Genomic DNA, 25,564 nt, shown 5'->3' with positions numbered 1-25,564 from the left:
GCCGCTAGTGAAGCTTTGCTGTCTCCTTTCTTTATGGTATTTCTTCCTAACGGCCTTCTTCTTTTCGTTGCCCGGCTTTCAATTCCCTCACGGGAACCCTACATGGCTTTGCTCCCCCCAACCATTGCTCTTGTGGTTACCTTCAATTAACCACCAACCCCACGCTTCTGCCTCGAATATATCCTGCCGACATGCACTGCCTCAGCCATACCAATTCACTCGAAGCCGCCTTCTCCTTATCCTTCTTGTACATGGAGGAACCCAGCTCCAATGAGCGGCTTCTCGGCCAGTTGGTTCTGCACGCTCCTCTCGTCTCGACGCGGCGCTCCTCCAGTTCGACCAGCACCAACAGCGTCGATCGTTCCAGCTCGACGAGGCGGCGGGTTCCTTCCAACGACCTCGCAAGCCAGAGGGTTCCTTTCTCATGGGAGAGCTCCCCTGGTGTGCCAAAGCTTTCGCGGGCCACGAGGCTTCGCCTCGATGAGTTCGACGTCGAACCTCTGCCTTTGCCTCCCAAGCTGTGTCCCTCCGGAGAAGACAATCATGCAAACGCCTTAGCCCGAAACCTAAACGACCACGAAGCCGACGTTCGTAGCTCGAGCGATGACGACGACGACGACGATGTTTTCTCGGATGCACTAGACAAGATCTCGTTGTCGGGGAAGCTCGACATTGCCTGTAGACTTAGTTCTTTCAATGGCTTGGCATCCAGCGACATCGAGAGGAGAAGTGTTCATCGATCTCCCAGTTTCATCATGAACCGCTTTCTTCCTGCAGCTACTGCATTAGCCAACTCTTCGCTCCGCAATGATGTGCATTTCAGCCAGAGAGCCGTTCCTTCTTCCGCTATTCACCTGCAAAAGGAGTTCATCAAGGCTAGAACTAAACGCGGAGCTTCCACTCGCAGGCTCCAAGCACCATTTGATCCACACGAGGAGAACGGGAGAGACTTGCCTTCGATGGCTTGCGGCTTGCTGCTCTTCTTTCCTTGGAGCTTCAAGCCCACAGTTTGGGGTTTCAAGAGCCCGGCTCAGCATCGAACACCCGGGCCCCATCTTACATCTTCTCCAAACACGGTCGTCGACCGCTGCATCAACGGCCGAAGTTCAGATAGCTTCAACCCCACAGTTTGTGGATTTATGATCAGCCCGGCTCGAAACAGAACACCCAGGCCTGATCTTGCATCTCCTCCGAAGAGAATCATTTGTAGTAGCGACGGCTGGAGTTCCGATGCAGAGGAAAATGGTGGTGGCTATGCGGATAAGCTGAGCACAAAGGTGAGCCACTCTCATGGATGGGGATTACCATTTCTTGATACGAGTAGACTGAGAACCAGAGGGAGGGACATCCAAAGGTGGAAAGATAAAGCGACGAGAATGGGCTTTGGTGGCTGTCAAAGAGACCAGAACAAGAGAAACGAAGCTGTTCCCGACGCTAGAAGAGCTATTTGGAGGTTGCCTCAGCTCACATCCCCTTCTGAATCCTGGCTTTCTCATGCTCTAACCTCTATCAACAGAAGACAGTAAATAAGTTGGCAAAAAAAAAAAAATGTATATGTTAAGAAAATAAAAAGCAACTTGTGCATGTAATCACTTGTGTGTAGTCAAACAGTCTGTTGATGTTACTGATGATGATATATATATATGAATTGTCTAAGGCTGCTGCCAATATTATGATAAGATGACTGGGGAAACTGACATAATTCATGGCTGTCATTCTTTAGTTTCTCTACAGACATGTTTTTCCTCGATGACCTTTGCATTCAATTCTATTGCTTTTTCGTCTTACACCAAAGTACATTTTCTGCATCCAGAAGCTGGAAACATGTCAGGATGCCAGTTTCACTAGATCTTATTGATGAATCGTAGCTGGCTTTCAAGGCTATGCTATGATGACTGGCAAAACTGGCATAATCTTTTACCTGTGTTCTCCAGATTCTCTACAGCCCATGTGTTTCTTGATGACCACTGACTCTGCACTGGCTGAACAAAGACTTCCATACAGGAGGCACCATATTAGATCTCTTCTCATAGACAATTACTGCTTCATGCTAGAATCTATGGATATAAGCTTCATTGTTTTAAAATCTCTGGCATTCGATGTATGACTGACTCTCGATTCTGATATCAAGAGCTAGTTCAATTGAGGTCATCGGAGATGAAAATTGACTTTATAATTTCTTTTTTCATATGCTCTCTCAATTCTAATGCCTTTTTCTTCTTAAACCAAGGTGCATTTTCTGGATCTAGTGACTGGGAACATGTGGAGGTCCACTTGCACAACATTTGATTGCGCAACCAATCAGTGGAAATATTCATGTAATTGGCTTTCTGAGGATGATTAAGACAACACAAAAATAAGAAAACCACAACAGCAATTACTTTTTCCAACTTATTTATGCACATTAACAAGCAAATAGAAGATAAAAACTTATGAATAGAGAAGATGTGCAGGAAGCTTCAGAAACTTAGTCAATGAAATTTGTAGAGACAAAACTCTGAATCCTAACAAGGATGAGATGAGCATGCAAATATACATGTATATGCACATGGCATTAATCCTTAATATCCAATTACCATTTTTGATATGTTACTCCAAAATTATGGTTTTCGCAAGTAAACATGCTCTACATCTATATTTATGAATCTACCTGAGGAGCCTACGTTTACATCAATCTTTTTGTTTAGATGCAACAATACTCTGGCCTCACGGAGACAACCACACAGAGTGATGTCGATCAATCGTGAACTTTACAGATCAAGAAGATTGGCTTGCTGTAATTTATGGCCACAAGAAACAGATGAAGAATTAAATGCAAAAGATTAAAAACAGTGGAAAACTAGATCAACATGGAGACATTAATAACCTTGAAAGGGCAGGACCACAGAATTAATAGCGATGTGTTGAGTCTCCCATCCAATGGATCATGAAGAGCTAATTAGTAGCAATGTTTCTTGTTGCGACAAATGGTTTCCGGTTGGCTTTTACTCTGATGCTCAAGGAGATGGCTTATTCGATCTTTTCTCTTTTTGAATTAGAATACTTCAAAATTTTTCCTTCTTCAAAGGCATGGACTTATTACTTGTTCTCAAGAACACACTAATGTTTGTTACTCTCACTACTCGTTTAAATGATCAAACTATTTTTCCTCCAGAGACACTCCAAAAGAAGTCTAAGCACTCATATCTTTGTTCCAATATGTGTTGTTCCTTTTTAAACTGATTAAACGATGTTTTGTGATAGATTTTATAGCCCTTTGTAATTGAATAAGATATATAATATAACTAATTAGATTCTGATGACATATAGGAACTCTCATAATTACTTATTCTAGACCCTTGCTCTCACATATAAATAGATATAACCTCTAGGGATTGTACAAGAAGAGAGATTACGCATATCATTGGGGATTTAGTTGAGAGATTACAGTTTCTCTCTCAACTCTTCTCCCTAACCGTCAATCTGGTGATCTTGAAGAGATGTGAAGGATCTAGTTTTCTTGTAGATTGACAGCAAACTTAGATCTAAAGACGACGCCCTTGTAGATCAAAACAAAGATCACTTTTTCAGATGGCATCAAAAGGTAAGCATCGTAAAACTAGATCTAATTATATTTGATTTCAATCCTAAAATAAAAGATTGTTTCCGCATTTAATACAGCATATTACAGATTTTTATGCTAACAATTGGTATCAGAGCCTATTCTTGAAATCAACCATATTAGATCAATTATTTTTGTTTATGATGCATGAATGATCCCTATTCTCCAATGATCGCGAAGCAGCAATGGTCGTCGTTGACCTTGCTGCGTACAACCAATGAATCTGCAGCGACAGAGGCTGCGCTGGGCAACGTGCGCACCGCAGCACAACAGGCGGCAACACCGTGCCCATGTGGCGGTCACACGCAGGCAGCACCACACCCATGCAGCGGCCGCACGCGAGCAGAACCCATGTTCATGCGACGGCCACATGAGGGCAGTAGGTCGCATCAAGGCGGCGGCCACACACGGGCAGGTGCTGCGCACAAGCGGCGGTCGCACGCGGGCAGGGCAACCGCACCCAGGCGATGGCCACGTGAGAGCAGGAACCATCGTAGTGACCGCGCACAGGCAGAGGTAGCCCCGCGGTGGCAGCGGTTGCGCGTGGGCAACGATAGCACCGCACGTGCAGGCGACGACGGCGCAAATGGCAAGCTAGGTTTTGATATATTTATAATTTTGACCTCAAGGCTAGGGTTTTGTCAAATTATAATTTTACCCTTTATAAATTTCATAATTCCAATATATGTCTTGTCACCATATTTACAGTTTTACTCTTATAAAATTAAGAATTCTAATTTATATTCTTAATTATAAAATTGATAAATATGATTTATTATAATTATGATTGAATTTAATCATGATTATAGTTTGATTATTTGATTGGATTTAATTGATTAAAAAATAATAAATTATGATTCACTTTTATAGTTTTCTCATATGAATTATTGATTATATTTTTATATGTAATAAATAAAATCCAATTATTGTTCTTGGATATTCATTAGGTCATTCACATGTATATATTTGAAATTATGAAATAATGTTTATCTTTCATATAATGTATGATTTATATGTTATCATGATTATCATATAAGTTTTCTTTTACTGATTAATGTTAAATAATTATTATGGTTGTTATTCTATTATTGAATTGCTTAGCATAAATTAAATTAAAAAAATTGATTAATATTATTTGTAACTCATCTTCCTAAATTTTATCTGACCTGTAGTTGTCAAATGGCCTAGGATGATTGACTTTTATGATATGAATTACAATAAAAATTTTATAATTTATAAGATATTTTAAATTATATTTTATATTATTGTATTGGTCTTGTAGCCACCAAAGTGACCTAGACCGATAACTTATAAAATAATATTAAGGAATTAGTCTTAAATGATATTAAAAAAATAATATTCATAATGACATACATAATTAGGATATTTAGATAATCCCAAAAGAGAATTTACTTAAATAATTATGTGATGAGGTAGGATGATACTATTCTGGATATTGTTATAGTTTAGGGTTGTATACCAAAAAATAACAATACTATTTCACAAGGATGGTATTAGTCCTCCATTGATGATCTTGAGTGAACACTAGATATATCAATATTTCATCCAAAGGTGTAATATAGATGATATCAATAGTTCATCAATTTTTAAAAAAATCAAAGAATTAATATTATTTTATATTTTTGCAATGGTACTTTCGTCCAAACATTCATATGCTTCTAGTGTCCTTGTACTCTCTGGATCAAATTATTTAGAATGGTTAGAGTATGTGCAATTCACACTAGGCGTATTAGATCTTGATTTAGCATTGCTTATTAAAAAGCCTGCAGACTTGACTGATGAAAGTACTGTAGAACAAGTTAATGAAATAAAGTCTTGGGAAAGATCTGATAGGCTTAGCTTAATATTCATAAGAATGACGATTGTAAATTATATAAAGACTTCATTACCGATTACAACTAGTGCACATAAATATTTAAATATTATTAAAGATAGATTTAAATCTGTTGATAAGTCATTGGCTAGCACACTAATGAAAGAACTAACTACGGCTCAATATGATGACACTCGATATGGCTGATAAAGCTGCAAAACTTAAAGCATTAGGTATGAATGTTGATGAGTCTTTCCTAGTGCAGTTCATTCTATTTAGGAAGAATTAAGATTAAAGCAGGAAAGTTCATATAATGTCATGATTTCCACTCAAGGAGCTAGTAATAAGAAAAGAAAATTGAAGCATCATCCATTAAAGAAATTTGTCGGGTCTAAAAATATTAAACAGACTAATGAAAAAAAAGTCTTTATTGTAAAGTGCTTCTTTTATGGTAAGAAAGGACATGCGAAGAAGGACTGCATTAAACACAAGACTTGGTTTAAAAAGAAAGATATTAACTCAACTTTTGCAAGTTTCGAATCAAACATTACAGAAGTTCCTTCTAATACTTGGTGGATTGATTCTGGTGCTTCAACTCATATTACCAATAATATGTCGGGATTTCTTTCAATCCAGAAACTAAAAGAACATGAAAGATTCATTATTATGAGAAATCATTTTAAAGCAAAAGTGATATCAGTGGAGATTTATCGTCTACGCTTAGAAACGGGTCATCTGATGGATCTTGTTGACACATGTTATGTTCCTACTATTTCTAGAAATTTAGTTTCTATATCTAGAATTGATGAGTTAGGATATTATCTTTCTTTTGGTAATGGTAAACTCAATATATTGTATGATTCAATAAAGTTAGTTATGAAATTCTATATGATAGTTTGTACAGAATTAATTTAAATCTTGAGTTTGCAAAGACATTATTGACCCTGCAATCAAGTGTTGGATTGAAATATAGTTTCAATAATGAAAGATCTTCTATATTGTGACATAGACGATTGGGGCATATCTCCAAGGAAAGAATTGAAAGATTAGTAAATGATAATATTTTAGAACATTTAGACTTTATTGATTTTGATGTTTGTATAGATTGCATTAAGGGAAAGCAAACTAAACATATAATGAAAAATGCCACAAAAAGTAAATGACTCCTTAAGATTATTCATACTGATATCTACGAATCACTCCATATTCCTTATTTTAGTGGAGAAAGGTATTTTATCGTATTTATAGATAACCTGTCTAGATATGACTATGTTTATCTAATAGATAAAAAGTCTCAGGTCGTTGATACTCTTGAAGTGTACATAAATGAAGTCGAGAGATAATTAGATAGAAAAGCTAAAATTATCAAATCTGACAGGGGTAGTGAATTTTATGACATATATGATGAATCTAGTAAGAATATTAGTTATTTTGCAAGATTCCTAGAACAAGGCATTTGTGCTTAATATGCATTACTAGGTGTGTCATAGTAGAATGGTATTGTTAAAAGACGAAATCGTACTCTTATGGATATGGTTAGAAGCATGATATGGGTTTCCTCTGTACCTGAGTCAATGTGGGGTGAAGCACTTAGGACGGTTATGTATATCTTGAACAGGGTTCCTAGTAAGTCAGTTTCATCCACTCCATTTGAGTTGTGGACTGGTAGGAAGCCTAGTTTGAAACATTTACATATTTGGGGGTATCTTGCAGAGATAAGAGTATTCAATCCATATGAAAAGAAATTGAATCCAAGAACTATTTTTGGATATTTTATTGGTTATCTAGAAAAATCCAAGGGATACATATTTTATTACCCTAATCATAGTACGAGCATAGTAGAATCTGGTAATGCAAGATTCCTAAAAAATGACGAAATAAATGGGAGTGAAAAACTCGAATGATCAATTTTAATATTGAGGAGATTCAATTTAATTCTCTTATATCATCTCTTATTCGAGAAATTATTTTTTCTCAAATTAATAAGAGCATTGACGAGGGTGAATAACAAAATAACATCGAAGAACTCTCACATGATGATGATGATGTCGCCGCTGTTGATGATCTTGTAGAACAATCACAATTGGCAGCTTTGAGAAGATCTCAAAAGAAAAGAAAGTATGTCATTTCTGATTATTATGTGGTATATCTACAAGAATCAGATTATGATATAGGAATAAAAAGAGACCCCTTATTGTTTTCATAAGCCATAGAAAGTAACGATTCTGAAAAATGGTATGAAGTAATGAAAGAAGAGTTAAAATTAATGGTCCAAAATAGTGTTTGGGAACTCGTTGAATTATCCAATAATTGTAAAAGAGTTAGTTGTAAATTGGTCTTTAAGACAAAACATGACTTAACGGGCAATATCGAATGATATAAAGCCAGACTTGTAGCCAAATGTTTTTCTAAAAAAGAAGGCATCGAGTATAACAAAACATTTTCTTCAGTTTCTAGAAAGGATTCGTTGAGAATCGTCATGGCATTAGTAGTTCATTATGATCTTGAGTTGCATCAGATGGATGTGAAAACAACAATTTTGAATAGGGATCTAGATGAGAAAATCTATATGGAATAACCTAAATGATTCATAGAAAAGGGAAAAAAAAGTTGGGCTTGTAAACTTAAGAAATCCATTTATGGCATTAAACAAGCCTTTAAACAATGGTATATAAAGTTTCATAATACTATTACTTCCTTCGAATTTAAGGAAAACACTGTTGATCAGTGCATATATCTGAAGGTAAATAGGAATAAGTTTATTATATTGATCTTATATGTGGATAATATTTTACTTTTCAGTAGTGATCTTGGTTTATTTCATGAAACCAATATATTTCTCAACAAGAACTTTAAGATGGTTGATATGAATGAGGCAGCTTATGTTATTGGCATTGAGATATTTAGGGATAGATTTTAAGAATTATTAGGATTGTCTCATAAAGGGTATATTAATCGTATCTTGGAGAGATTTAATATGCAGCTTTGTGTTGAATCTCGTATTTTGATGATGAAACCACTTGATATGTGTTTATGATTTAAACTGCATTTTGAGCGATGCAGGTCTACTCGATCAGGTTTAGACAGTTGACGCAGGAGGAATTGACGTTGCGCCGGAAGAGATCACATCAGGATATTGGATGGCTGAATGCTTCGGATGTCGGGCATCGGGCCAAGGAGAGCGAAATTGCGCCAAGGATATCAGGGTTGCGGAGGTCAACCGTCGATTGGGCAACAAGCCGCAAGAGAGGACGATGCACCGAAGAATCGGACGAAGCGCCAACCAATGACGTGCCGGGCAACAGAATGTCAATTCGCGTTGTAATAATTGTCTAGATCGGAGTCGAGTTTTGGTTTGTGTGTGCAGGATTAACTACGATAATGATGAAGACATAAAGCGAAACAAAGTGCTGGAGTCAAGCGCGAAGGATTCATTGGGAGTTCGAGAGTTTGACGGAAGTCCGAAGGTTCGTCGGGAATGCTGCCGGAACTAGCCGAGAATGAGTAGGGAGCTTGCCGAAGGGTTTTTCGGAAGCTCACCGGAAGGTTCGTTGGAAGTTCGCAGAGCTCACCAAGAAAGATCAGAGCTTATCGAAGAAGCTCGTTGGAACTCGCCAAGATCAAATCGTGAAGTCTAGGAGCTTGCCGGGAGTCCGTAGAATGGTTTCCGAGAGTTTATCGGAAGACCGTCGGAAGTTCGCCGGAAGCTCGCCAGAAGAAGTCTTGACTTACGGACTTTGTAATAGCTTAGAAAATGTCGTTAAATTCATAGTTAGCACGTTAATTAGGGTTAGGATTAGGTGTTAATCCTATAACCCAAGTAGGGGCCAATTGGGCCCGAGTTCGGACTGGTTTGGGCCAAGTTTGGAGCCCAACCAGTGAGCTGAATTGGCCTAGGCGGTGGCACCGCCCAGCACCCGAGAGCTGGGCGGTGACACCTCCTGGGCTGGGCGGTTGCACCGCCTAGCACCCGAGCGCTGGGTGGTGGCACCGCTTGGCTGGGCGGTGGCACCGCCAGCATCGGGAACATAAGAGAATTCAAATTTTTGGAGCCCAAATTTGAATCCTCTTGAGGCCTATAAATACCCCTCAAGTCTCAGCTGAGAAGACAACTTTTTGTGCAGCAAGTGATTGAGAGAAAAGTCTTAGAAGAGTCTTTGCCTTTCTTGTTTTCAATTTACTAGTGTTCACCTCCTTCTTTCTTGCTGAAAATATGTAAGAGAGTGAACCGCTTGTAAAAGTTGTAAGAGGGGTATTTACCCTTCTCTTTCAAGAGATTTGCTAGTGGAAGGTGGGAGCCTCATCGAATAGGGGCCTCGCAAGTGGATGTAGGTCATTTGACCGAACCACTGTAAAATCGACGTAATCTCTGGTTTGCATTTACTTATTGTCATTTATATTACTGCAAACCATTTGCACTTTAATGCTATACTACTTTGTCTCCGTCTTACTTATCTCTTCAAGTTAAAACGCAATCGAAACGGTTTCAAATGAAAACGTTACTTTTATCGTACGAAGTTTCCGAAAGTGTTTAAATCGTTAAAAGTTTATCACACTTTACCGCTGCACTAATTCACCCCCCCCTCTTAGTGCCACTCCGATCCTAACAATTGGTATCAGAGCCCGGTATTTCTCATTTCGGATTTACACCCGAGAGAAATGGCTCTTTATGGCTTTCAAGAGGGCTTATCGGTTTTTCGTCCACCGTTGTTTAAAGGATTGTACTACACTTATTGGAAAACTCGAATGAGAGTTTTCTTGATTTCTATGAATTTGGATTTATGGAATATCATTGAAAATGGTTTTCAACTTCTCTCTAAACCGATGAACGAATGATCGGATTTGGAGAAGAAGTATTTTTCTTTAAACGCAAAGGCTATGAATGCCTTATTTTGCGCTTTAGACAAAAATGAGTTCAATCGGATTTCTACGTGCGAAACGGCTTTTGATATTTGGCGAACACTTGAAATCACGCACGAGGGAACTAGTAGAGTCAAAGACTCGAAAGTTAACATTTTATTGCATGATTTTGAGCTTTTTCAAATGCAACCAAGCGAGACTATAGGCGACATGTACACCCGTTTCACGGATGTCGTCAATAATCTAAGAGTTCTTAGTAAATCTTTTTTGAATTTTGATCTCGTAAGCAAGATCTTAAGATCCCTTCCAAAAAGGTGAGATTCTAAAATAACCGCAATATAAGAAACAAAAGATTTAAATATTTTTTCACTTGAAGAACTAATTGGTTTGTTGATGACATATGAAATGGTGCACAATGCACATGATGAACAAAATCACCTTCCAAAGAACAGGAAGGATTTGGAACTCCGGACAAATGGATGCCACTTGAGCAATGACTCAAGTGATGAGGACAATGATGAACTTGAATTTCGAACACTAAATCTTAATAAGTTTATTAAACAAAAATCTAAAATAAATAATGAACTTGAACGGAGGAAGAGGCCAAAGAAGAGGAAGGCAACCAAGGATGAATCAAGAACTTCCAAAGGTGAAACGGCGAATTGGGCTTTGACGGGCTTCGACTACAAGGTAAGTAACTCAACTCTCTTGAATTATTTTGAAATTACTTGATGTTTTCCATGATGCATTTTCTCTTTTCTTTTGAATAATTATTTTTCTTGAAAATTGTATGTTTTATGTTAATAGAATAAAATGTTAGATTTAAATAATCATATATATGTGCTTGAGAAGCAAGAATGTGTATTTTGATGATTTCCATATTAACCTTCAATGATGATGCATGGTTTTTATATGGAAGGCTTGATGATTTTTTTTAAAACCTTGTCTTTAGTTTTCAAACATGATGTATGTTTTTGACATAAGAACAAAACTTGAGCATGATAATATAAAATCAATCACATAAATTAAAACTAAAGAAGTTTTAGTTATCTATAAGAATCATTCAAAATTATGTTCAATGAAACCATTGCATAATGATGTAATGAAAATATTAAACATTTTGAAACCATGTTTTAGTGTCATGCATAATGATCATGCTTAATAAATTTCGAAATCATGCATATGAATCTTGTGATTTATGGATTATTGATTTTTACCATAATGAAAGTGCCTTATTAATCTTTGTTGTAATAAATCTTAGTTTTAAACATTATACATGTTTTTATTTCGTATAAGTGAAATAAAATCATATGAATTGAAACAACTAAAAAGAGGAAAATATTTTTTCCTTGAAAAATTATTTTTCTCTATCCTATTGATCTTGATGTTTATTATGATAAATCTATGTATACCATTTTGAATCTCTTGAAAGTAATGTTGATATTTTGATGATTTAAATTTGAAATGAGTTTTATCAAAATCATGATATTGATTTTTTGGAATAACATGAGATTACCTTTGATGATCATTTTGATTCATGAAATTTTGGATTCATGACTTGGTCTTACATTTGTTTATGGTTGAAATCTTTGTACGTTTGAATTCTTCCCTTCTCCTTTCAATTTATGCATGTTATATGTTAAAGATTTAAAACCATGTTTTGGTATCATGCATATCTAAGAAATATTGATGTGACAAATTGAATAAGTTGAAAATGAATGATGATTTTTCTCTTGAATATAACTTGTGATATTTTTTTATATAAATCATCATTTTGATTTCTCGACATTCGATACATGAGATTTTATTATAAATCAAAATTTCTCATTAATCGATCTTCTACGATTTTACTTGATATTCTCTTGAGAGGAGATTTTCTAAATGAATCATGATTTTTCCTTGTGAGTTCTTGGAGTTATTGCTTGATTTTTCTTTTAAAACAAGATCTCTTCTTTGTACTCCTATGATTTTTCTTGATATTTTATTTAAAGAAGATATTTACTATATGAATCATGTCTTTTGGTATTCAAATGATTTTATCCTTCATGACATGATTTCTTTGTATTTATGGCTTGCATGGCTTGAAATGTTTTGGTATAATGCATGCAATGATGAAATATTCATAAAGTTAAAATGATGTATGCAATACTTATGATAATGATGTACATGATGTATTTATTGCATATGATGTGTATCATGATCAACATGTTGATAAATGCTTAAAAATTTTAATGTTTGAGTATCATGTATGATATGCTTATTAATGATGATTGATTTATTTTTCGGTATCGTGCATGAAAAATAAGGTTATTGAAATTGTGTATGTTTTAATTTGAATATATAATGATGCACAAATAAGAATGATATTTACCTTTGTCATAATATGAAAATTGATATAAGGGTCTTCCCTTCTTTTTGACAATGACAAAGGGGGAGCAATAATTTCTAGCGTGGACATCATGAAAAGAGGCAAACTAACTAGCTTGCACAATTTAAGATGAAAGCAAAAATTGCACTTCTCAAAAGAGAAGATGCAAATGTAACATTTGCCAAATTGTTTGCTTGCCTCATGTAAAACATTATCTCTTGCTAGTTTGGCATTTTTGCTAGCTTGTATGTTGCAAAACTTGATCACTTTTTCAAACATTTTGCTAGCTTACACTTTGCAAAGAAAGCAAAAATGACACTTCTAGAAGAAAGAGCTTGTTATTTTGAACATCACAAGCTTGCCTATCTTAAGAAACAAAAATTGCAAAAGTGCTATCTTGCCTATCTCAAGAAGCAAAACTTGCAACTTGCACATTGCAATAGGAAGCAAGAATTATGAGCTTACACAAGAAAGCTATCTTGCATTTGCTTTCGAAATTTTTGCTAGCTTGTATATTGTGAAACTTACATATCGTAAAAATTGCTAGCTTGTAGTCTAAAGAGAAGCAAAAAGTTGCTATCTCAAAAGAAGCAAATGTGCTATCTTTCCTATCTTAAGAGGCAAAAATGCGAACTTGCACATCTAGCAAAACTTGACAAATTTGCATATTTCAAGAAGCAAGAGTTGCTTTCTTTAACATCTCAATATTGCTAGCTTGCATGATGTAGAACTTACTATCTTGAACATTACCAAAAGTGCTATCTTGTATGCTGTAAAACTTGCATATCTAAAACTTGATAGCTTGAATGTCCTAAGCATGATGCATTACTTGCTAAATTTTCTAGCTTCAAAACTGTATGATGATAAAACTTAATATTATATTTTTCATGCAATGAGTTGAACTTATATTACAAAGACAAAGAATAGTTGTACTTCTCCTTGTTGTTGATGACAAAGGGGGAGAAGTATGTTGATGACATGATATGCATAAGTTTATGCATATGTTCATGATGATGTGTTGCAAGTATTCATGATGAATATTGCAATGACTTGAATTCAGTTTGAATTCAAGGTTCTATCAATATGGCATATTGATAGGGGGAGTTTGTTTAAACTCCGGGAGTTAAGGTTAACTCCGTCATCAAGTGGTTGTCATCATCAAAAAGGGGGAGATTATTGAATCTCGTATTTTGATGATGAAACCACTTAATATGTGTTTATGATTTAAACTGCATTTTGAGCGATGCAGGTCTACTCGATCAGGTTTAGATAGTTGACGCAGGAGGAATTGACGTTGCGCCCGAAGAGATCACGTTAGGATATTGGATGGCTGAATGCTTCGGATGTCGGGCATCGGGCCAAGGAGAGCAAAATTGCGCTAAGGATATCGGGGTTGCGGAGGTCAACCGCCGATTGGGCAACAAGCCGCAAGAGAGGACGATGCACCGAAGAATTGGACGAAGCGCCAACCAATGACGTGCCGAGCAACAAAATGTCAATTCGCGTTGTAATAATTGTCTAGATCGGAGTTGAGTTTTGGTTTGTGTGTGCAGGATTAACTACGATAATGATGAAGACATAAAGCGAAACAAAGTGCTGGAGTCAAGCGCGAAGGATTCGTTGGGAGTTCGAGAGTTCGACGGAAGTCCGAAGGTTCGTCGGGAATGCTGCCGGAACTAGCCGAGAAGGAGTAGGGAGCTTGCCGAAGGGTTTTTCGGAAGCTCGCCGGAAGGTTCGTTGGAAGTTCGCGGAGCTCACCAAGAAAGATCAGAGCTTACCGAAGAAGCTCGTTGGAACTCGCCAAGATCAAATCGTGAAGTCTAGGAGCTTGCCGGGAGTCCGCAGAATGGTTTCCGAGAGTTTATCGGAAGACCGTCGGAAGTTCGCCGGAAGCTCGCCGGAAGAAGTCTTGACTTACGGACTTTGTAATAGCTTAGAAAATGTCTATAAATTCGTAGTTAGCATGTTAATTAGGGTTAGGATTGTTAGGATCGAGAGCACTAAGAGGGGGGGGGGGGTGAATTAGTGCAGCGGAAATCTTTCAGCGATTAAAAACGAAAGCTGCGTTCGTTCGATAAAAACTATTTTGATGCGAAAGCTGATTCTAAGATTACTTATGATTAAGTGCAGTTTACGTCTAAACACAGTTTGCGTCTAAATGCAGATTGCGTCTAAGCTCAGATTGCGTCTAAGCGCAGTTTGCGTCTAAGCGCAGATTGCGTCTAAGCGCAGTTTGCGTCTAAACACAGTTTGCGTCTAAACACAGTTTGCGTCTAAGCGCAGTTTAAGCAGAAATATAAAGACAGTGTGCTGCTATTGTACAGCTCAAAAAGTAATCTGCAAAAAGCAGATTTACGTCTAAACGCATATTTACGTCTAAACGCAGATTTATGTCTGAACTTTGAAACCCGTTTGTAGACTCGCACAAGGCAGTATGCAATTGAAATCAAGACGTAAACGTAAACTGAAATCTGATGATTGTGCGAGGAAAGCCGATTTACGTCTAAATGCAGTTTTACGTCTAAATGTTGAAACTCGTTCGTAAAATTGCAGAAGACATTTTGCAGTTATAAATAGAATCAAAATGTAAATGTAAACTGCAAAGAAACTCGTTCGTAAAAGTGCAGAAGACAGTTTGCAGTTACAAAACGTAATCGTAAACTGTAATGTATGAAAACACCAATTTACGTCTAAATGCAGATTCGGAAAGATCAGCACTTAGAAACTTGTTCGTAAAGGCGCAGAGAGAAGTAGCTATGTAGGAGGTTTGCAGTAATGATAAAGTGCTCAAAGTAAACACAAACCAGAGATTTAGAGTGGTTCGGTCAGTTTTGACCTACTCCACTTTTGGCTTCCTCCACCGACGAGGTCACCGACGTCAACTAGAGGCCTTCCTTCAATAGGCGAAGGCCAACTGCCCTTTTACATATTCACTCCTTTTGATGGGCTCAGGAGACAACCCTTACAGGACCTTTCTCTCCTCTCTTTACAACTCAAGACTTGAAGAACAGAAAGAGGAGAACTTTAGGACTTTACACAAATTTGAGCTCTTAGAATCATAGAAAAGATCAAGAATTCGGTGTAGGTCTGTATCTTTTCAGTGCTGAATGGGTGGGGTATTTATAGGCCCCAACCCAATTCAAATTTGGAGCTCAAAACGATCAAATCCCGGAATTCCGGGATCAAGCGGTTGCACCTCCTGACTGGAGAGGTTGCACCGCCTGGCAGAGCTCGAAGACTGAGCCCAGGCGGTGCCACCTCTTGACTGAGGCGGTTGCACCTCTCTGCCAGAGCTCGAAGACCGAGCTCAAGCGGTGCCACCTCTCTGTCAGGGAGGTTGCACCGCCCAGTCTTGCTCGAAGACTGAGCTCAGGCGGTGCCACCTCTCTGTCAGGGAGGTTGCACCGCCCAGTCTAGCTCGAAGACTAAGCTCAGGCGGTGCCACCTCATGGCTGGGGAGGTTGTACCACCCAGTCTCGCTGGGAGGCTTAGCCCAGGCGGTGCCACCTCCTGGCCTAGGCAGTTGCACCTCCTGGTGCAATCAGGGTCCGAATGGTTAGCTCCATTCGGCCCAATTTCAGTCTTTCAGGGGCCCAATTGCCCCAAGATTAAGCTAATGGGATCACCTCCCATTTTTCAACTTAATCAACATGCTAACTACGATTAGATCTAAGACAATTTCTGCAGTTTTGCTTCGGTGCGTCAATCGCTTCTTCCGGCGAGTTTCCGGCGAACTTCCATCGATCATCCGATGAACCCTCGGTGATGCTCCTGCGGACTTCCGGCAAACTCCTGGACTTTGCGACGATCCACTTGGCAAGTTCCGACGAGCTTCGCTTGGCAAGCTTCTGGACTTCTCGGATCTGTTCTCGCAGAACCTCCGACGACCGTCCGAACTTCCGTCGAACTCTCGAACTCCCAACGTGATCATGAACTTGACTCCGGTGCAACTCCTACTGCTTGTCTAACTTTCATCGTAGTTAATCCTGCACACTTATCTCAACACATAGATTAGACAACAAATGACAATTGACTTCATCATCAAAATCCGAGATTCAACAATCTCCCCCTTTTTGATGATGACAATCAATTGATAATGGAGTTATCCTTAACTCCCCCTGTCTATATGCCATAGTTGAGATAAGTAAACCTTGAATTCAAGACCTAAGAATTCAAGTGACGTATTGATAAGTTAGATCAGTTAAACTTATCAATACTCCCATCATGATACTCATCATGATGTATCTCTTCAAAGATGATGTCAAGGCTTGACATACATCATCAAGTTTGTATGATTGTGTTTGTAACTATTCATCATGTATTTTGAACATTATCATTTAAAGCTGTGAAGCACTATTACATGATGCACACATTTGAAATATTCTAGCAAGTTTTGCATTTTCTTCACATGATAAGATATCAACTCAGGGCATAATGCAAACTTTAGCACATGTTCATATATCTCTTGGTGATGCAAGGATGGCATAATCATAGCAATGTGTTTATAGCATCACTCATAGTATTTCTAATCATGGCAGTGTTTATCAATTCATATATCTCCCCCTTTGTCATCAACAAAAAGCATAGTAATTATGATACCAGGAAAATAATAATAGCAAGCTTATAGAGGAATTTTACATAGATTACTTTAAATACTTCTTCCCCTTTTTGTTATAATCCATTGTCTATGTAAAGATTTTGCAGGATGGAATACATACACATGAATCACTTCATCAAATCTATTTCAGAAACTTATTTTTCATGAAAGTGTACGAGAAAATCTGTTTTATAAATAAGATGCATTCGGACAAGATTTTGTTATAGATTTTCACATATAGAAACATGGCAATCAAGTGATTTGATCATTCATTATAGTCCAAAAAATAATTTTAACAAATTTATCTATTCGGACACATCAACATTCCTAATTCTTTTCGAATGAAATCAAATTGTTCTTCACTTAGAGGTTTTGTAAAAATGTCAGCTAGTTGATGTTTAGTATCAATGAACTCTATGGTTACGTCATGATTAGTGACATGATCTCGTATAAAGTGATGTTTAATATCAATATGTTTTGTTCTTGAGTGTTGTATAGGATTCTTAGTTAAGCATATTGCACTCGTGTTATCATATTTAATGGGAATATCTTTAAGATTAACTTTGTAATCTTCTAAAGTGTTTTTCATCCATACAACTTGTGCACAGCATGCACTTGCTGCAATATATTCAGCTTCGGTTGTTGATAGAGCAACCGAGCTTTGTTTCTTTGAAGACCAGGAAACAAGGGCATGTCCTAAAAATTGACATGATCCTGATGTGCTTTTTCTACCTAGTCTACAGCCAGCGAAGTCCGCATCAGCATAAGCTGTTAACTCAAAATTTTCTGATTTTGGGTACCATAATCCTAGATTTGTGGTTCCATTAAGATATCTAAGTTTTTTTTTAACTGCTTTGAGATGAGATATCTTAGGGTTTGATTGAAATCTAGCACAAAGTCCTACACTGAACATGATGTCTGGTCTGGTGGCAGTGAGGTAAAGTAAACTTCCTATCATACCCCTATAAGTTTTTTGATCAAAGCTTTCTCCACTTTCATCAATTTCTAACTTAGTGGAGGTGCTCATAGGAGTGTTACTAGCCTTTGAGTTGTTCATATTAAACCTTTTTAATAAATTCATGGCATATTTAGTTTGACTAATAAAGATGCCATTGCTTAGTTGTTTGATTTGTAAACCTAAGAAGAATGTTAATTCTCCCATTAAGCTCATTTCGAATTCAAGACTCATAGTTTTAGCAAAAGATTCACAAAGAGATTCATTTGTAGAGCCAAAGATGATATCATCAACATAAATCTGAACAATGAGAAAATTATTTTCAAAATTCTTGATAAACAATGTAGTATCAACCTTGCCTTTTGTAAAGTTATTTTTGATAAGAAAAGAACTAAGTCTCTCATACCAAGCCCTTGGGGCTTGTTTTAAACTATAGAGAGCTTTAGTTAATCTAAACACATGATTAGGGAGGCTATTATTTTCAAATCCAGGAGGTTGTTCAACATAAACTTCTTCGGAAATAAAGCCATTTAGAAAAGCGCTTTTAACATCCATTTGAAATAACTTAAAATTATTACAACTAGCATAGGCAAGGAGCATCCTTATGGCTTCCAATCGAGCCACAGGTGCGAAGGTTTCTTCGTAATCGATACCTTCTTCTTGGTTGAAACCTTTGGCCACTAATCTAGCCTTGTTTCTAACCACAATACCATTTTCATCTTGCTTGTTTCTGAAAACCCATTTAGTACCAATAACTAAATGGTCATTTGGCCTAGGAACAAGCTTCCACACCTCATTTCTCTCAAATTGATTCAATTCATCTTGCATTGCGATAATCCATGAATCATCTTTCATGGCTTCGTCAATGCATTTGGGTTCAATTTGGGAGAGAAAGGCGGCGTTTGCACAAAAAGTTTTAAGAGAAGATCGTGTTTGAACCCCCTTTGACGTGTCTCCTAAGATTAGCTCCTTGGGATGAGCATCTACATACTTCCAATCCTTGGGTAAGGATATTTCGGGAGTGGATGCATCCAAGTTGCTAGTTGGAGAAGGAGTTTCATTTAAATTCAAGGAATCAAAATTAACATCTTCGTCAAGATCATTTTTCGTGATTTCGGAAATCTCATTGAAAACAAGGATTCTTCGATAATTAAAGTTCTTTTATTGAAGATACGAAAGTCTTTAGAAACAGTAGAATAACCAAGAAAGATTCCTTCATCGGATTTAGCATCAAATTTTCCTAAGTTGTCCTTTTCATTTAAGATAAAACACTTACACCCAAAGACTTTAAAATATGAAACATTGGGTTTTTTATTGTTCCATAACTCATAGGGAGTTTTGGTTAGTAGAGGTCTTACTAGAACTCTATTCATAATGTAGCATACAGTATTTACGGCTTCGGCCCAAAAATATTTGGGTAGGTTGTGTTCATTCAACATGGTTCTTGCCATTTCTTATAAATTTCGATTTTTTCTTTCTACAACTCCATTTTGTTGAGGATTTCTAGGAGTAGAGAAATTATGGTTGTATCCATTGAGTTCACAAAATTCCTGAAAATCATGGTTTTGAAATTCACCACCATGATCACTTCTAATTGATGAAATCATAGACCCTTTCTCATTCTGAACAAGTTTGCAAAACTTGGTAAAAGATCTAAGGCACTCACTTTTCTGTTTTAAGAAGTAAGTCCATGTGTATCTGCTATAGTCATCCACGATGACGAAGGCGTATTTGCTACCTCCTAGGCTTGATGTGGAGATTGGTCCGAACAAGTCCATATGGATCAATTGTAAGGGCCTAGAGGTGCTTATTTGATTTTTAGATTTGAAGCTACTCTTAATTTGTTTACCTAATTGGCAAGCATCACATACATTATCTTTGATGAACTTGATATGAGGAATTCCTCTTACAAGTTCTTTGGATGATATTTGAGTGATTAGTTTCATGCTAGCATGACCTAATCTTCTATGCCATATCCAAGTATCCTCATTCAAAGCAGAAAAACACATTTCATTACACAAATCATTGATGTCAATAGTGTATACGTTATTTTGTTTCAATGCAATCAAAGATATATTTTTGTGTGGTTTTTCAATGATGCAAGCATTAGATTCAAATCTTATAATATATCCTTTATCACATAATTGACTAATGCTCAAGAGGTTATGTTTTAAACCATCAACTAGCAAAACATCTTCAATAGAGAAGTTGGATTTGTTACCTATGGTTCCTTTGCCAATGATTTTACCCTTGTTGTTGTCTCCGAAGGTGACATATCCTTCGTCTATGCTAGTGAGCTTAGAGAATTGAGATGGATCTCCGGTCATATGCCTTGAGCATCCACTATCAAGGTACCATCTCTTGCTCCTAGCTTGCGATTGTTTAGTTTTCTACAAGAAAGGATGATGTTTAGGTACCCATTTGCTTTTGGGTGCCTCACAAATATATCTGCATTTCTTATCATGTTGCATAGAATTTGTCATGGTTCCTTTAGGAACCCAAATCAATTTGTTTGGACTTATTTTCTTGAATGGACAACAATGTGTCTTGTGTCCAAATTTACAACAAAAGTTACATTTGTCTTGATGTCGAATATGTAAGATGGAGCCTTTTATGAAGGTGGTTGGATTTTGGTGAGGACTTCTCACAAATCCAATTCCACTTCTTTTGGGAACGTGACCCTTGTTTGTAAGGATCATGTTCAATGACTTGCTACCAACCTCGAATTTCTTCAAGGTGTCCTTAAGTAGCAAGTTTTCTTTTTGGAGAGTTTCTAGATCATGGCATTTTATGCATGGGCTTAAACTATCATGATGTTCAGCATTTAACTTATCGAAATTACAAATAAGACTATCATGCTCCTTTTTTAGCAATTTGTATTTACTACTGATAGTCTTACACTCATCAAACAATTCATGGAAAGCATTTAATAATTCATCGAATGATAAATCTGCATCTATTGAATTTGTTACCTCATCTTCGATGGCCATTAAGGCGTAATGAGCAACTTGCTCGGTGTTGGACTCCTCTTTTTCGGATGCGCTCGAGTCATCCCATGTTGCTTGAAGCGCCTTCTTCTTTGATGTTCTCCTTTTGACTTGGGGACAATCACTCTTGTAGTGTCCCGGCTTTTTGCATTCATAGCAGATTACTTGGTCCTTCTTGGGTTCAAGTTTATTTTTTGCATCATTCTTAAACTTGTTTCTTTTAAAGAACTTTTTAAACTTTCTTGTTAGAAGTGCCAAGTCATCATCACAGTCCTCATCACTTGAGTTTTCTCTCAAGTGGCATTCAGAAGTTTTGAGTGCCATATCCTTCCTGTTCTTTGGAAGGATGTCTTCTTGCTCTTCATGAGCTTTACAAGTCATTTCGTAGGTCATTAATGACCCGATTAGTTCTTCAAGAGGGAAATTTCGCAGATCTTTTGCCTCTTGAATAGCAGTGACTTTAGGATCCCAACACTTAGGAAGAGATCTTAGTATCTTATTAACAAGCTCAAAATCCGAAAAACTCTTTCCGAGTCCTTTTAGACCGTTGACGACATCCGTGAAACGGGTAAACATGTCGCCAATGGTTTCACTCGGTTTCATCCGGAAAAGTTCGAAAGAATGTAACAGCAAATTGATTTTTGACTCTTTTACTCTACTTGTGCCTTCATGGGTCACTTCGAGTGTGTGCCAAATATCAAATGCAGTTTCACAAGTTGAAACACAGTTAAACTCGTTTTTGTCAAGTGCACAAAATAAGGCATTCATAGCCTTTGCATTAAGAGCGAAAGCCTTCTTCTCCAAATCATTCCAATCGATCATTGGAAGAGAAGACTTCGAAAATCCATTTTCGACAAGATTCCACAGTTCAAAATCCATAGAAATAAGAAAGATCCTCATTTGGGTCTTCCAGTAGGTGTAGTCCGTCCCACTGAACATGGGTGGACGCGTAATAGAATGCCCCTCTTGGTTTCCGGCGTATGCCATTTCTCTTGGGTTTTAATCCGTTAGAGAGTTAACCTTGCTCTGATTCCAATTGTTAGGATCGAGAGCACTAAGAGGGGGGGGGGGGTGAATTAGTGCAGCGGAAATCTTTCAGCGATTAAAAATGAAAGCTGCGTTCGTTCGATAAAAACTATTTTGATGCGAAAGCTGATTCTAAGATTACTTATGATTAAGTGCAGTTTACGTCTAAACACAGTTTACGTCTAAATGCAGATTGCGTCTAAGCGCAGATTGCGTCTAAGCGCAGTTTGCGTCTAAGCGCAGTTTGCGTCTAAGCGTAGTTTGCGTCTAAACACAGTTTGCGTCTAAACACAGTTTGCGTCTAAGCGCAGTTTAAGCAGAAATATAAAGACAGTGTGCTGCTATTGTACAGCTCAAAAAGTAATCTGCAAAAAGCAGATTTACGTCTAAACGCAGATTTACGTCTGAACTTTGAAACTCGTTTGTAGACTCGCACAAGGCAGTATGCAATTGAAATCAAGACGTAAACGTAAACTGAAATCTGATGATTGTGCGAGGAAAGCCGATTTACGTCTAAATGCAGTTTTACGTCTAAATGTTGAAACTCGTTCGTAAAATTGCAGAAGACAGTTTGCAGTTATAAATAGAATCAAAATGTAAATGTAAACTGCAAAGAAACTCGTTCGTAAAAGCGCAGAAGACAGTTTGCAGTTACAAAACGTAATCGTAAACTGTAATGTATGAAAACACCGATTTACGTCTGAATGCAGATTCGGAAAGATCAGCACTTAGAAACTTGTTTGTAAAGGCGTAGAGAGCAGTAGCTATGTAGGAGGTTTGCAGTAATGATAAAGTGCTCAAAGTAAACGCAAACCAGAGATTTAGAGTGGTTCGGTCAGTTTTGACCTACTCCACTTTTGGCTTCCTCCACCGACGAGGTCACCGACGTCAACTAGAGGCCTTCCTTCAATAGGCGAAGGCCAACTGCCCTTTTACAGATTCACTCCTTTTGATGGGCTCAGGAGACAACCCTTACAGGACCTTTCTCTCCTCTCTTTACAACTCAAGACTTGAAGAACAAAAAGAGGAGAACTTTAGGACTTTACACAAATTTGAGCTCTTAGAATCACAGAAAAGATCAAGAATTCGGTGTAGGTCTGTATCTTTTCAGTGCTGAATGGGTGGGGTATTTATAGGCCCCAACCCAATTCAAATTTGGAGCTCAAAACGATCAAATCCCGGAATTCCGGGATCAGGCGGTTGCACCTCCTGACTAGAGAGGTTGCACCGCCTGGCAGAGCTCGAAGACTGAGCCCAGGCGGTGCCACCTCTTGACTGAGGCGGTTGCACCTCTCTGCCAGAGCTCGAAGACCGAGCTCAGGCGGTGCCACCTCTCTGTCAGGGAGGTTGCACCGCCCAGTCTTGCTCGAAGACTGAGCTCAGGCGGTGCCACCTCTCTGTCAGGGAGGTTGCACCGCCCAGTCTAGCTCGAAGACTGAGCTCAGGCGGTGCCACCTCCTGGCTGGGGAGGTTGCACCGTCCAGTCTCGCTGGGAGGCTTAGCCCAGGCGGTGGCCTAGGCGGTTGCACCTCCTGGTGCAATCAGGGTCCGAATGGTTAGCTCCATTCGGCCCAATTTCAGTCTTTCAAGGGCCCAATTGCCCCAAGATTAAGCTAATGGGATCACCTCCCATTTTCCAACTTAATCAACGTGCTAACTACGATTAGATCTAAGACAATTTCTGCAGCTTTGCTTCGGTGCGTCAATCGCTTCTTCCGGCGAACTTCCGTCGATCATCCGATGAACCCTCGGTGATGCTCCTGCGGACTTCCGGCAAACTCCTGGACTTTGCGACGATCCACTTGGCAAGTTCCGATGAGCTTCGCTTGGCAAGCTTCTGGACTTCTCGGATCTTTTCTCGCAGAACCTCCGACGACCGTCCGAACTTCCGTTGAACTCTCGAACTCCCAACGTGATCATGAACTTGAATCCGGCGCAACTCCTGCTGCTTGTCTAACTTTCATCGTAGTTAATCCTGCACACTTATCTCAACACATAGATTAGACAACAAATGACAATTGACTTCATCATCAAAATCCGAGATTCAACAAGGATTAGGTGTTAATCCTATAACCCAAGTAAGGGCCAATTGGGCCCGAGTTCGGACTGGTTTGGGCCAAGTTTGGAGCCCAACCAGTGAGCTGAATTGGCCTAGGCGATGGCACCGCCCAGCACCCGAGAGCTGGGCGGTGACACCTCCTGGGCTGGGCGGTTGCACCGCCCAGCACCCGAGCGCTGGGCGGTGGCACCGCCAGCATCGGGAACATAAGAGAATTCAAATTTTTGGAGCCCAAATTTGAATCCTCTTGAGGCCTATAAATACCCCTCAAGTCTCAGCTGAGAAGACAACTTTTTGTGCAGCAAGTGATTGAGAGAAAAGTCTTAGAAGAGTCTTTGCCTTTCTTGTTTTCAATTTGCTAGTGTTCACCTCCTTCTTTCTTGCTGAAAATCTGTAAGAGAGTGAACCGCTTGTAAAAGTTGTAAGAGGGGTATTTACCCTTCCCTTTCAAGAGATTTGCTAGTGGAAGGTGGGAGCCTCATCGAAGAGGGGCCTCGCAAGTGGATGTAGGTCATTTGACCGAACCATTGTAAAATCGATGTAATCTCTGGTTTGCATTTACTTATTGTCATTTATATTACTACAAACCATTTGCACTTTAATGCTATACTGCTTTGTCTCCGTCTTACTTATCTCTTCAAGTTAAAATGCAATCGAAACGGTTTCAAACGAAAACGTTACTTTTATCGTACGAAGTTCCCGAAAGTGTTTAAATCGTTAAAAGTTTATCACACTTTACCGCTGCACTAATTCACCCCCCCCTCTTAGTGTCACTCCAATCCTAACACTTTGCTCATCTAGTGATATACCTATTACTAGAGGTGAAAAATTCAACCAAAACCAATGTTCGAAAAATGACTTAGAAAATAATCAAATAAAGAATATTTCTTATGTGTGTGCAGTTGAAAGTCTATTATATGCTCAAACCTGTACAAGACCATATATCATTTTTATAGTTGCAATGCTAGGAAAATACCAAAGTAACCCAGGAATGGATCATTAGAAAGCTGCAAAGAAAGTAATGAGATATCTATAGAAGACGAAAGATTATATGCTCACATACAAGAGATCATATCAGCTTGAAGTAATAGGATATTCAGATGCTGATTTTGCAAATTGCATTGACAGTAGAAAGTTCACTTCAGGATTTGTATTCATATTAGCTAGTAGGGTAATTTCTTGGGAAAGTGCAAAGCAATCGCTTACTGCATCATTAACAATGGAAGCTGAATTTGTGGCATACTTTGAGGCCACAAATCAAGCTTTATGGCTGTAAA

At 38.2% G+C, this 25,564-nt stretch overlaps 1 protein-coding gene across 1 annotated transcript in view; it reads right to left on the bottom strand.

The window, feature by feature from the left end:
• Positions 1 to 1,369: 1,369 nt before the first annotated feature.
• Positions 1,370 to 25,564, bottom strand: part of LOC135610158 (cation/H(+) antiporter 15-like) — a 34,640-nt gene continuing 10,445 nt past the window's right edge. Inside the window, exon 5 of the mRNA XM_065104312.1 lies at positions 1,370 to 1,506. The gene's annotated coding sequence lies outside the window, so the exon portion shown is untranslated. The remainder of the gene's footprint in view (positions 1,507 to 25,564) is intronic.

This window comes from Musa acuminata, chromosome BXJ2-4, assembly GCF_036884655.1.
Source record: "Musa acuminata AAA Group cultivar baxijiao chromosome BXJ2-4, Cavendish_Baxijiao_AAA, whole genome shotgun sequence".
NCBI classification, from domain to species: Eukaryota; Viridiplantae; Streptophyta; class Magnoliopsida; order Zingiberales; family Musaceae; genus Musa; species Musa acuminata.
The sequence above is the reverse complement of the archived record's forward strand: the minus strand, read 5'-3'. Positions and strand labels throughout refer to the sequence as shown.